At 39.3% G+C, this 12,667-nt stretch overlaps 1 protein-coding gene across 1 annotated transcript in view; it reads left to right on the forward strand.

Moving 5' to 3' along the window:
* LOC134572450 (sperm acrosome membrane-associated protein 4-like) overlaps positions 1-12,667 on the forward strand; it is a 715,452-nt gene that overhangs the window by 476,362 nt on the left and 226,423 nt on the right. The window lies entirely within an intron of this gene.

Raw genomic sequence — 12,667 nt, forward strand, 5'->3', positions numbered from 1 at the left:
ATGCTCAAACCATCCTTCTTCTTGTTACCTATTGAAACAGGTGAGACTTTGGGTGTTAAAATGTATGATGTGAATCATAGGAAGAAAAGGGGACCCATAGAGATAGGCGCCTGGGAAGATGATGAATGGCCTCCTCAGCGTATTATAGATTATTATGGGCCAGCCACGTGGGCAGAGGATGGTACTTTCGGATATAGAACCCCAATTTATATGCTCAACCGCATTATAAGGTTACAGGCTGAGATAATTACTAATGGTGGTTGAGATAATTACTAATGAGACCTCACAAGCGCTCAATCTTCTAGCGAAGCATAATACCAGGATGAGGACAGCAGTGTACCAAAATAGATTAGCCTTGGATTACCTATTGGCAGTAGAGGGAGGTGTATGTGGGAAGTTTAACCTGAGCAATTGCTGTCTTCAAATAGATGACGAAGGGCAAGCAATAGCTGAGCTTACTAGCCATATGGTTAAACTAGCGCATGTGCCTACTCAGGTATGGAAAGGGTATAATCCAAGTAGTTGGTTTGGTAACTGGTATGAGCAGTTTGGAGGGCTTAAGGCATTGGTAGGCGGAGTCATACTGATTTTAATGTTGTGTCTACTCCTGCCGTGTCTTATACCCTTAGTAGTTAGGTCTGTGCAAAGCCTGATAGAAAATATAGCAGAAAGGAAGGCAGCAGCACAGATAATGGCCATATATAAATATGAGGCTCTAGATCAGGGAGAACCAATGCAGGAAGAGGAGTGTTGAAGGATTCACATCACGGAAAAGTCTGGTCTGGTTCATGGTAACCTGAGGTGTATGCAAACCAAGGTTAAGTGATGCCTCAAGTAATTGTGAAATATCAAGAGGCATCAAAGGGGGGAATGTGGTGGAATCTCGGTAAAAATAAATTTAGTAGGCCGAGATTACCACGTGGCATGTGTACGTGCATATGCTGACGTATCGGTCGGTTGGTTGCACGTGGCAAGATACGATCAGTAGTACGATCCTAACCCAAAACAATGGTCTAAAAAACATTAAAAATAATGGGACGGATTTCATATTGCCCATTGTCCTTGTCTATAATAATAAGAATAAACAAATAAAAAAACTAATCCGGAATAATTGGCACCTCTTGAAGGAAGACCCCATATTAGGAAAAATTATCCCAGATCGTCCAAAAATTATATTTAGAGGAGCCCCAAACCTGAGAATGCATCTCACACAGAATTACACAAAACAGAAAAAGTCTGAAGTAATAAATAATTTTATGAAACACAAAAATGGATTTTTTAGATGTAACTGTTGTGTAGCATGCAGAAAAACTAGTAAAACTGACCGATGTATCTATAATTTTAAATCAAATAACACAGATAAAAGTTACAATATCAAGGGCACAATTACATGCATGAGTAAAAACGTCATATACCTATTAGAGTGTCCTTGCGGACTACAATATATAGGTAGAACCATAAGACCATTAAAAATCAGAATTGGAGAGCATTGCCGCAACATAGAAAAAGGGCTAAAAACCCACTTGGTATCCTCACACTTTGAGCTACATGGCAATGATCCACGTCACCTAAAATTTATGGGTATTTCAAAATTGTCTAAAGACTGGAGAGGTGGTGATATAATTAATAAATTGGGCAAGAAAGAAATGGAGTGGGTCTATTTTTTAGACACACTCCACCCAAAAGGTTTAAATGCAGAGTTCGACCTTTTTAACTTTTTATAGTATGTATATTGTATTATCATTTATATTATCTCTGCATTTTTATTTTATTTTATTTTAAATTTAAATTTTTTTACACCACCTCTTAAGTACCACTTTAAGATTTTTTATGCATGGTTCACTTTATGCATGTCCACCATTTCTATATTTATATTTGTATATATTTTTTTTTATATATACCTATACTATTTGTTCATATTTTTACTTTATGTAAAACATGATGGCCCCTTTTGTTGATATATGCCCCTGCTGTCTCTTTTACTACAATTATGTCCACCCTTTATGTATGTGCATATATGCCCATGTTTTATATTCATAATTATCTTTGTTTATCTTTTTAATATATGCCAAGGTGTTTTTGAGACATTATTATGCTCATTTATTTATTTATTATTCTTTCCCTTCCGTATACTTCGTATTCTATATCGGCATTTTGCCGAACTACAAATCCCATGCTACTGTGCATTGCGATACGTCACTTCCGGGTGACGAAATTATACCTATGGGAAAGAGGACATTACGAACTACATGCCCCATAAGGCACTAGGAGCCATACCAACATCACTTCCGTGTTGTATACAACACAAACGGCGGGAGACTACATGTCCCAGCATGCCACGGAAAGATACGATGACGTCACTTCCGGGCGACGTGCGCGACCCGGAAGTAGGAAGCAAAATCACATCAGGACTAAATTTCATCAATCAGGAACACCTATATAAGCGGATTTTACCCAAACTTGGACTTGATACTTCTGAAGAAGCCCTAGACTGGGCGAAACACGTTAAGTAGTTGATTTTATATATATTTGTTCTATTTTAGACATATTTTATATTCAAATAAAGCTATAGTTTTTACTATTTTATTTGCTGTTCCTGATTTTCCTGAATCCTGATATATATATCCGTTGGTGGGGATTATACCACCGTATGCTGTACATACTAGAGCAAGATATTTGCTCTAAAATCTGTAAGTAGGATACTTTTCCTTTTTTACCAACACTGTTTGCAATACATGCTATACTATTGGATCCTATCTCTATTTTTTTTTTTCCATAAACTACTGTGGAGGATTGGACCTCGCACTGCACCATCACTTGACATCCCGAGACGGGGATTGTACCGTCTAGGCGCTATACGGCAGAGCTCTGAGTAGCTCTGCAAAGTGTGAGTTAGTCTTTTATAAGTTTTAACTACTTTTACTTGCCTGATATACTGCACTATTATTATTTTGTATTTTTTATTGAAGGTTCCATACATTCCTTGTTATAGGACATTTTGTATGTATACATTTTTATTATTACTTGTACTGTTTGGGCGCGGTTTACCACTTTTTTTCTTGTTTGTTTCACTATTCTGAGTAGGCGTTGGGAATTCCTGCTCGGTTCACTGCTGCCCACCTTTAGTTTATTTAGTGAGCGCCTATTCCTCTTGTTTTTACGATCAGTAGTGTACGGAGCATGTGCAAGAATACCGGATGTAGTATTCCCCTCCTCCATTGTGCTGGACAGGCCATGCGGTCAAGCAGGAAGTTAATTCTTATTTGTATTGATTGGTCAAGAGAATGTGCGGGTGGAGCTTAATATGGGAGGAGTTATGTGCCTATATAAGGAGCCTGCACTATTGTCCGGTGCTCAGAACTTGTTGTATTTTGGTGACATTAGTCCCTCTGAGTCCCGATCGGTGAACCGAATAAAGAATCTCTTCCTTCCTGAAGAAACCTGTGTCCATCTCTCTGTGCTTGGCTTCCGTCAGTTTCTCCGGTATCAGTATAACTTTACAAAATAGAAATGGGGTATATTAAAAGAACACATGTGCACGGCCTTGAAAAAAACATTTTTGTTTACTTCCATCTCATTAACTTTTTTAATTACGGATCATCTGAAATGTGGAAATTATCGACTTGGAACAAAAAATATGGAAGAATTTCGGAAGCAAAACAAAATGTTTATATCATTAATCATATTATTCCGAGGGATGCCAAATTAGGGTGTTGTTTAGCAGATAGCTAGCAGGCCGCAAATACATTCTAAACAATCAGGGAGAGATTGATCTGGGATTTAGGGCTATGCTTACATTCCACTGAAGTTCTGGTGCACTGTGATTACTTGCCACACGTGATGGAACTTTAATCCAACTCTCTATTCATTTGAGGTTATTTAGAGTGAGCATTCAGAGTGAATTAAAATGTATTTAAAATTTAAGGTCAAAATTAGCAAAATTAAAAAAATATGCTTTGCTATGCTTTCAGTTGAGTTATTTAAATTTGAATCCTCACTTTAGAAAATAAAACCTGCTGTTGTTTAATTGTTTTAACATGTTTCCAAAAGCTTATCCCTATTTCAACATTTAAAAAAAAAAATATTACATCTTAAAGATATTTTTTTAGATTCTGCTAAAACTGTCTTTAGTATAATCTCATAAAATCATAAACATATTCAAAAAGCAAATGTGTGTTTGTTGCATAGTTAACACATGATTCACTCAGCATGCAAGAGCTACCACAAAACCACAAAGGGATTAGAATTGCCAAAAAAACTATTGTGCAAAAAAAATATAACAAAGTACATCCTGCATCCTCCTTACAGTATATCTACCACAATACAAACATTGGCATTTGTGGTTGTCTCTAGAGGAACTGAAGATGGGAGAGGTTCAGATAATACGCACTGTGGAATGGTATGGTCATAATGTGAAAATGAAACTCCACACTTTCACAGCGATGTGATAAAATGCTGCAGACTAGCACCCCGTCTGATACTTTCCCTGACCCTAAGATAAAGGGGTAAAAAAACAGAACTATTGAAACATCCTTTGGTGTATAGAAAGATTTTATCTGACATAACAAACGGAAGTTAAACTACATCCAGTGCCGAATTACAACAAATTAAAATAATTAAGAACTAGTATAAGAGTGTTACAAGTTAATTGTTTCACAAAATGATATTCTTCTTGTACCTAGAACCGCACTAGTGCTAGGCCAGGTTTACATTAGCATTGTTATTATTTACTAAACTGAGAATTCAAAATGAATTTCAAATTTAAGGCAACAATATAGAACCTGAATACAAAGCGGAGGGAGAATTTTTCCTGTTTGGCTATTTAGACCTTAAATTCGAAATTCTAGTGAATAACCCTGTTAGATCCCTACCTGCATTTTGCATTAATTTGCAACTGGAATGAGAAATGTTATAAGAACAAATACGTACCTTATTTTTACTTTTCTAGTTTTTAACTGAGATTCATAAAAGATTATCCCTCCTAATAGCATTTGAAATCATTAATTAGATGAACATCTATAAACCATCAACTATAGGGTCCCCATCTGTCGTGTTATCCCCTCCACCCCAACCGTAGCAGTGGTTAAACACATGATGCTGGATGTCACCTAGTGTCAGTTAGATAACCAAAAGTCATCTAACGACCCGGAAGTCCCTCTAGAGGCTGTCTAATAGACAGCCACTAGAGGTGGAGTTAACACTCAAAGTTAATTATTGCAGTTTATTAAAAACCTGTGAGTTAATTTCTTTCTCTTTTTTTTTTTTTTTGATAAGTTTTAACAAATAACTGATTGAGTTGTTTCCCCCACAATTTTGTTAGTAAATCTCGTAAATATTTCTATATAAATGAAACGGCAAAAATAAATAGAAAATAATATACCAAACTGATTAGTTGCTCTATCATTAAGTAAACAGACTTGCAGTATAGGGGCGTGCAGCAAATCTCAAAAGTCTTTTACGAGATGCAAATATTTATTGAAAACCCAACAAAAATTGCTGCTAACAAAAATATCTTCCACTTCTTTGGTAAAAAAAATAAAAGTAGCATGGCTTTGTCATTTTAAAACCCCGGGGAAGAATCACATTTCCTGTTTTAACTCTTTGAACTCCAGTAGCTCGTTTTCTATTCGAATGTATACCATTAGCACAACCTAGTGGTCATACATATTATTATTATTATTTTTCTCTGGATGCAATTGCTATATAATTATACAATATTTAATCTGATTTATATGAATTAGGTGGATGTCTGCTCTCGGATTCCTGTTTTTAGTCTGTGAAATTTTAATTAATTCGTGGATTTTTTTGACATTGTACATATATAAAATAAAATAATTTGTAAGTATTTCATTTTTTAGGATATTGAGAACCAAATGACGAATCTTACATACACAATACTGGCTCTGTTTTTAGGTTCTCTTTTGGTTTCAGATTTGTAAATATAAAAGTTATCATTTATTCCAAATCTCATAGCTTCACACTTGTGTTTTTTGTAAATATCCGTTAAATACATTATGACTGTGCTGCCTGGAATCTGAATCACATTGTTAATAGCTTAACAATGTGAATAAATGTGTATAATATTTGTAATACATGAATGAGCTTCAAATTACAACATACTGAATGTATCCTAATCCAGTTATAAGGGAGTTATACTTCTAAAAGGCATGTTAGGTACAGAAAAACTTAATGCAAAACTGGGTTAATCACTTAGCACTTCTATAACATTTGGTCTGATTCCTTAATCACGTACATGGCGCATGCACAAAATGGTTAACTCCACCTCTAGTGGCTGTCTACTAGACAGCCACTAGAGGGACTTCCGGGTCATTAGGCGACTTTTGGTCACCTAACTGATGCTGGACGTCCTCACGCTATGCATGAGGACATACAGTGTCACCCGAAATCCTGTAGTAAAGCATTATATTATGCTTCTCAATGGGAAGGAGGCTAATGTGGGTGGTGGAGGATTGGAGGCGGAGCCTGAGCCAGCGCCAAGGGACTGGTTTTTAACACCTTCTTCATTATGGGGAGGGTGGGGGGCTTGACATAGGGGGGCAAAATTAGGGAGCTATAGTGTCAGGAAAACAAATTTTATAACATGACAGGAGGCTTCGTATTTGCTTAAGTCTCTCTTTACTAGAACTCCACAGAAGCACAGAAAAACAACCAATCAGAAAAAAGTTAGGTACTATAAAACTCCCCTCCCCATGCATCATTTCCTCTTTCTTTGCTGCTCCGCAGACAGTACAGGTCAGAGTACCACTGCCTCCTGCTTCTAGTTGGTGGCTTTGGATTTATTATGATTTATATTTACTATATTTAATTATCATGTTATATATTTATTTATAATTTATATACATTATATTTTATCAGCTTATATATATTTATTTTATATTTTACATTATTCTTAGTTATCATATCTTATATTATTTTATATACTTTCTACATTGTATTTAGTTATTATATTTTATATTTATTTTTATTGTATATATTTATTATATTTAGGGGATTCATGTCCCTTTGGATCTTCAGGGCTTCCCCTGTTTCTTTGGGGATATTTTCCGGTCATTGTGGGGGTTTTATGGTTTTTTTTTCTGGGAATACCTTCAGCTTGTTCCCCTTTGTGTTCACCCTCCTCACCCCCCACTCCCCCCGCCCCACTTTCCAGCGCCCTCGCGGGCTACGGATGCTTTCACTCGGGGTGTCTGGAGACTAGCCGTTTAAAAAAGCTGTCTCCTCTAATCCCTGAGCTCCGGCATGAACCTGCCGGCGCCTGGGGCTTCTCGCGGTTAGACGCGAGTACCCGTCGGCCAGACCTGCTTGCGCACGTGGCCACCTCGCCGCGGCCGGCTCCTTCAAGAGCCACGTGCACCCGACCGGCGAGAGGAGGGTGCACCTGCTACGCGACCCCTCCTCCACCCACGGCGGTCGGACCGAGAATGCTTTTTTCTCATGCTGGGATTCTGGCTGTCACTGAGCTATTATACAATAATAGTTCAGTGGACAAAACCCCAGGGTCAGTGTTTGAAGTCACAGGTTTAATTCTGCCATAGTCATCTATACTTTTTCATGCAGAGCCAGTTTGACATTTAGATCAGGGGTGAGCACACCTTTGCACTATTCATCTAGCTTTCACATGCTCCTATCCTTGTGCTTCCTTATATATATATTCCTGGTCCATCTCTGGGTCAGAGATGAGACTGCTATAGTGTGATATGCACTGTCTATGGCAAGTGTATTAAGCTAGGCAGACCTAGCTCTGGCTCTAACTGGTATGAGAGACCATATGCTGACACTATTTCTTTTTTTCAGGTTCTGTGACTAGTAGAATGGAAGGTGGCCCCTTCCGAACTCAATAAGGGGACACATTGAGTTGGCAATTGTTTAACCCTACTTCTGAAATATGCCACGGGTACAATACCCTTCAGGTGGTATGCTGATGAGGCATAATATTGAGGAAGAAAAGTCAAACGGGTCTGCAGGTTCATGTGCATAACCTATTCACAGTTAAAAATGAGTCGCTCAATATAGCATGGTTTAATGGACACTATTTTCATTGGAACATTTTCAGACTATATCCACTACAGCTGGAATACCATTTTTTTTGCCTGCTGGGCATTTAGGGACTGCTAGTTCCAGTTAAGGTTTATGCACACAGTATTACGCTGTCTAAAGGGGTTGACGTCTGGGGGTCCTATATCACCCTGAAGAATTACAGATATTTAGGGAACGCTACCCTAACACTGGGGTCCCTTATTACCCATTTAGACACTACCCAGGATTGGCCTGCTATGTCTGTGCCCCATTAATTTTCCTGCTATGTCGGTGCCCCATTGATTGGCCTGCTATGTCTGTGCCCCATTGATTGGCCTGCTATGTCTGTGCCCCATTGATTGGCCAGCTATATCTGCGCCCCATTGATTGGCCAGCTATGTCTGCGCCCCATTGATTGGCCAGCTATGTCTGCGCCCCATTGATTGTCCTGCTAGGTCTCTACCAATTTGATTGGCCTGCCATGTCCGTGCCCTTCTGGGAGAATATCACTGAGAAAGCCCAGTACCCACTATTGGCATGGAGTTAGGTGGGTGTCCAGGCAAGCACTGCTGCCTTACTATCCAAGAGGACACCAGTATGGCACCTCAATATGATTGGAAGGGGAAGGCCCTAAACCTCATCCCCTGAGGGGCAAGGTTTTTTATATGAGGATCCCTGGGCGCGCCACCACGGTTTACACCTATCCGGCGGCGGCACATCTTAAAAGATAATTTCGCACAAGCCAGGACCAGTGCTCAGACGCGAACAGGGGAGTACGATTGCCTTGCCTTCAGCTACTAACCATTTAGCTGCCTTCCCGGTATCCATCTTAGGATTGGTAGTTAGTCCTACGTCATGTTTAGCTCCTGACCCTTTCAGTTGGGTTTACTTGGCTTGTTGTTCCGATCTGCTATTTACCTTCTCTCTGAGGTACGTATTCCATTATCATATTAGTTGTCGTTTCTTGGTTTTCGAGCCTTCCAATTGCCCTATCGCTCGGGTCGTCGAGAGGCCTGACTTGACCTCCTCTGACCTCCCGGGCTTTCGTGGATTGCGGAGAACGTCTCCAGCTTTCCTCAGGCTACCGACTTTCACCCTGGACCCCGCGCGCGCGCACGGGATCCGGGCGGTCAATTGGTAGTTTCCATAATTGTTTCCGAAGGTTCCTTTTTCGCACCATCCCTTTCTGTTATTAGGATGGACACGGCCCTAGGTTGTGTACTAGCCCATCTGCCATCGGTCTGGTTTATTACCAGTTGATTCCATCTCAGGGAGCGATTCAGGGAGAGGTCTCATGGTCAGAGAGAGACCCACCTCAGGACCTCAGCCTTATGCTGTTGTTAGTAAAGGGCCCTGCAGTGGGTCACCCTGAGTCTCTAAGGGACTCTGGTTTGGATCACAAGAGGGTGCGGCCCTCCATCACCTCGATCCGAGAATTACATTTTATTTTCACAAACAGAGAGCGTACCCCTCTCATATATGGAACCGGACACTGATTTGTTATTAAAGGGCGTGGCACTCCCTCAACTTCAGCCCAATGCTGAGCTGGATACAGAGGACATATTTTGAGGTCACATTCACGTAGAGAGAACAGGTCACGGATGTAGACTCTACTGTTTGGTTAACGGGTGCGGCCCGCTCAGGCTATCAGCCTGACGCTGACATGGAACATTATTAGAGAGCGCGGCTCTCTCATACACTCAACGCTATATGGTGCCGTCCTTTTGTTCATCTCACAGGCTTGTACCTGTGCAGGACAACGATGACTGCATAGAGGGGCGTCCCTCTTGCATCCAATTGGATGTAACGACCGTGCTACCGATTTTCGTTATAGAGGGCTGTCTGTTCTTATGTCTGTTTTTTTCATGAGTAAGGTTGGGATATCTACATATTAAAGAAATTTTGGTTACTACATTGGATACCTACATGTTTATTCAGAGTACATTTCATTGGATAATCAACCTGTTCGATTCTGTTTTTCTCTCGTTTCAGTTTACAGTCCATCAATGCTATCTGGTTCGGCAGTTCTTTTCGGATGGTGGACATCGTTGTATTCGTCGTATCTAGGACTTTCGTTTCTTCCCCATTATGTTTTCTGCCTTTTATTCTTTTTTTGTCGCAGCTTGAAAGAGGAAATGATGAAATTAAGATTATAGGTACACTAAAGCTAGCATAATCTACAGTTTGTTTTCCTGGCACCATAGTTTCCCTTTAAGCAGTTTGATTTGTTATTGGCTGGTGAGCTGTTACAGTGATGATAAAAGTGATATTTCATAGTGTTCAGATCTAAAAGACACTTTAACCAACAGTTAGATAAAGGCACTTGTATTATAAATGCGGACAGAGCTCTTTCATAAATTAAAGAAGCAGCCACACATACAAAGCACTTAAACAAGCTGCAGTGCTCTGTGTCTGGAGCCTGCCTATTTCAATAGAAATTAGCAGTTTCATAATTGTGGACAATCAGACAGCCAGGGGATGGGGAGGGGGTCCCTACCTTCCTTTAGCTCTGCAAAGTTAACGGAAACTGCAGGTGTGCTAAACTAACACCCATTGGCTTTACCTCCTTCTCAGTGGACTGCACTTTGGCTCATTCAGAAGCATAGGAAAGCCAGATTGGTGCATGTGTATTGGGGTGGTAAGTGCATTATGCCTCCAGGACTGATGGGAGGATTATGGAGCTTTTTTTTTTATTCTTTTTTTTTTTTTTGCTGTTGAAATATTAGTTAACAAATGGGATGTGTGTAGTGTGTACATGAAATTATTGCCTAGTAGAGGCAGAAATGATGGTTACAGCACCGGAAGGGTTAATTTGGATGCCCTGCTACAGGAAATGTGCTATGGCTGATCTGTTCCCATAGCAAGAAAATGGTTATAGATAAAGTCACTTCCTGCTAATCTACCATCTCTTTGTGGCCAGGTGTGAAACCTTATGCTCAAAGGACATCTTTGTGTACATTTCCCAAACGTACTGCACATTTTGGCTGTTTTTGCTTAACAGACCTCTGACCTTTCTATATGATATTCGACAATTAGGAGAAAATGTTCTTCTAAGAGTCATAACCAAAAAATAATCTTAATGATACAGAGGTGAATAATTGTGCTTCCTGTTACACATATTCCGAACAATGAGAGTATACACAGCAAAAGAAGTCCAAACGTGACTATCGCACCTTAAGCTTTGTGGGGGAACTGAGCAAGTTCATTATACCTTTTATAAAAGTCACAGGGTAAAATGTCACTGGAAGGGATAAATGGTGGCCATTCTACAAATATCAAAATTATTTCTGTCAGGTGTACTGCAAGAAATTAAAAAACTTTTAAATCTCTTTATATTTTGTTCTCATTTTTACTTTTATCCTTTTTTTGTATCTCATATTGACTGTTAGCAACAGAGTGGGAGGGGGTTATAAGTAGTGCCCCCAAAGGCACAGTCTCTATTTATGACTATATTTGCAGTATTTAGTAGTTAAAGGGACACTATAGGAACCCAGACCACTTTAGATAATTGAAGTGGTCTGGGTGCTGTGTCCCTCTTGCATTGTTTAAATTGCAGCTCTAAGTCTGCCAACAGTGGCTCGTTGCGGGATGTTAGACGGGTCATCAGTGCTGGGTCAGCTAAGCAAAAATAAGTTGTTTTTTTACCCTTTATTTACCTGGGGGGGAGGGGGGGGGGGCAGGGAAGAGGAAAGCAGCGGAAAACAATAGCGCCAGGAATGCAGCTTTGTATTCCTGGCACTAGAGTATCCCTTTTAAGCTCTCTGAGCCCTGGTACATACACATTGTTACATCTGACCAAGTTTGCTAAGATGTAGCTATACAATATACAAGGTGTGTTATAAATTGCTACACTTTTTCTTATTTTGGTTTAGGCTTATCATAGCTGCTCATAGATTGGAGATTCTTTAATAAACCCCTTATACACTCGGCTGATACACTCCTTTATACAATATGCATTTGAAGACACCTTGGCAGACAAGACTTTTCCTACCCTAATCTTTAGGCTGATATACTTTTCCATCTTTTGTCTTTCTTTTTATTATGGCTGTGACATTTTTTACTATTGATATATTAAGAAAAGTTTGGTCATTTGGCCTGAAATTGTGCATTTTTGCTATTGTACAGCAGTAAAAAAAATGTTATCTTGTTTATTGTTCTTAAGTAATAAGAGTGTACTCTTCACTTTGGATGACAACTGGATAAATTTCAGTCAATGCCAATTCAATTCCCATGAGAAAACATTGGGGGGCTATGTATGTTCATATTTATGTGTTATGTAAATGTCGTTCTACCAAGCAGTGAATTACCCACACTCAATGATTTCTTGAACAGTTGCTGCTTAGAGCATCTTCAGGCATATCTAATTCACCATCACCACTTAGGCATAAATCCAACCTCGATTAGGGGGATTTATTATTATTTAACAATATTTATACGATTACCATTAAAGCTTTTTGGTTTTTTGTTTGATTTTAACTAGATTATTTCTCCTTATATGGAAATATCTGGTAAGTAGTTTAGGAAAATCCCAATAAGTGTGCTAATCAGCAATTAATTGACTAATTCCCTATTTTGGGATACACTGATTCATTTTCAATTTTTTGGTTTAGCCTTAAGGGTTACCTCCCCC

Source organism: Pelobates fuscus, chromosome 9 (genome assembly GCF_036172605.1).
Source record: "Pelobates fuscus isolate aPelFus1 chromosome 9, aPelFus1.pri, whole genome shotgun sequence".
Taxonomy (NCBI): Eukaryota; Metazoa; Chordata; class Amphibia; order Anura; family Pelobatidae; genus Pelobates; species Pelobates fuscus.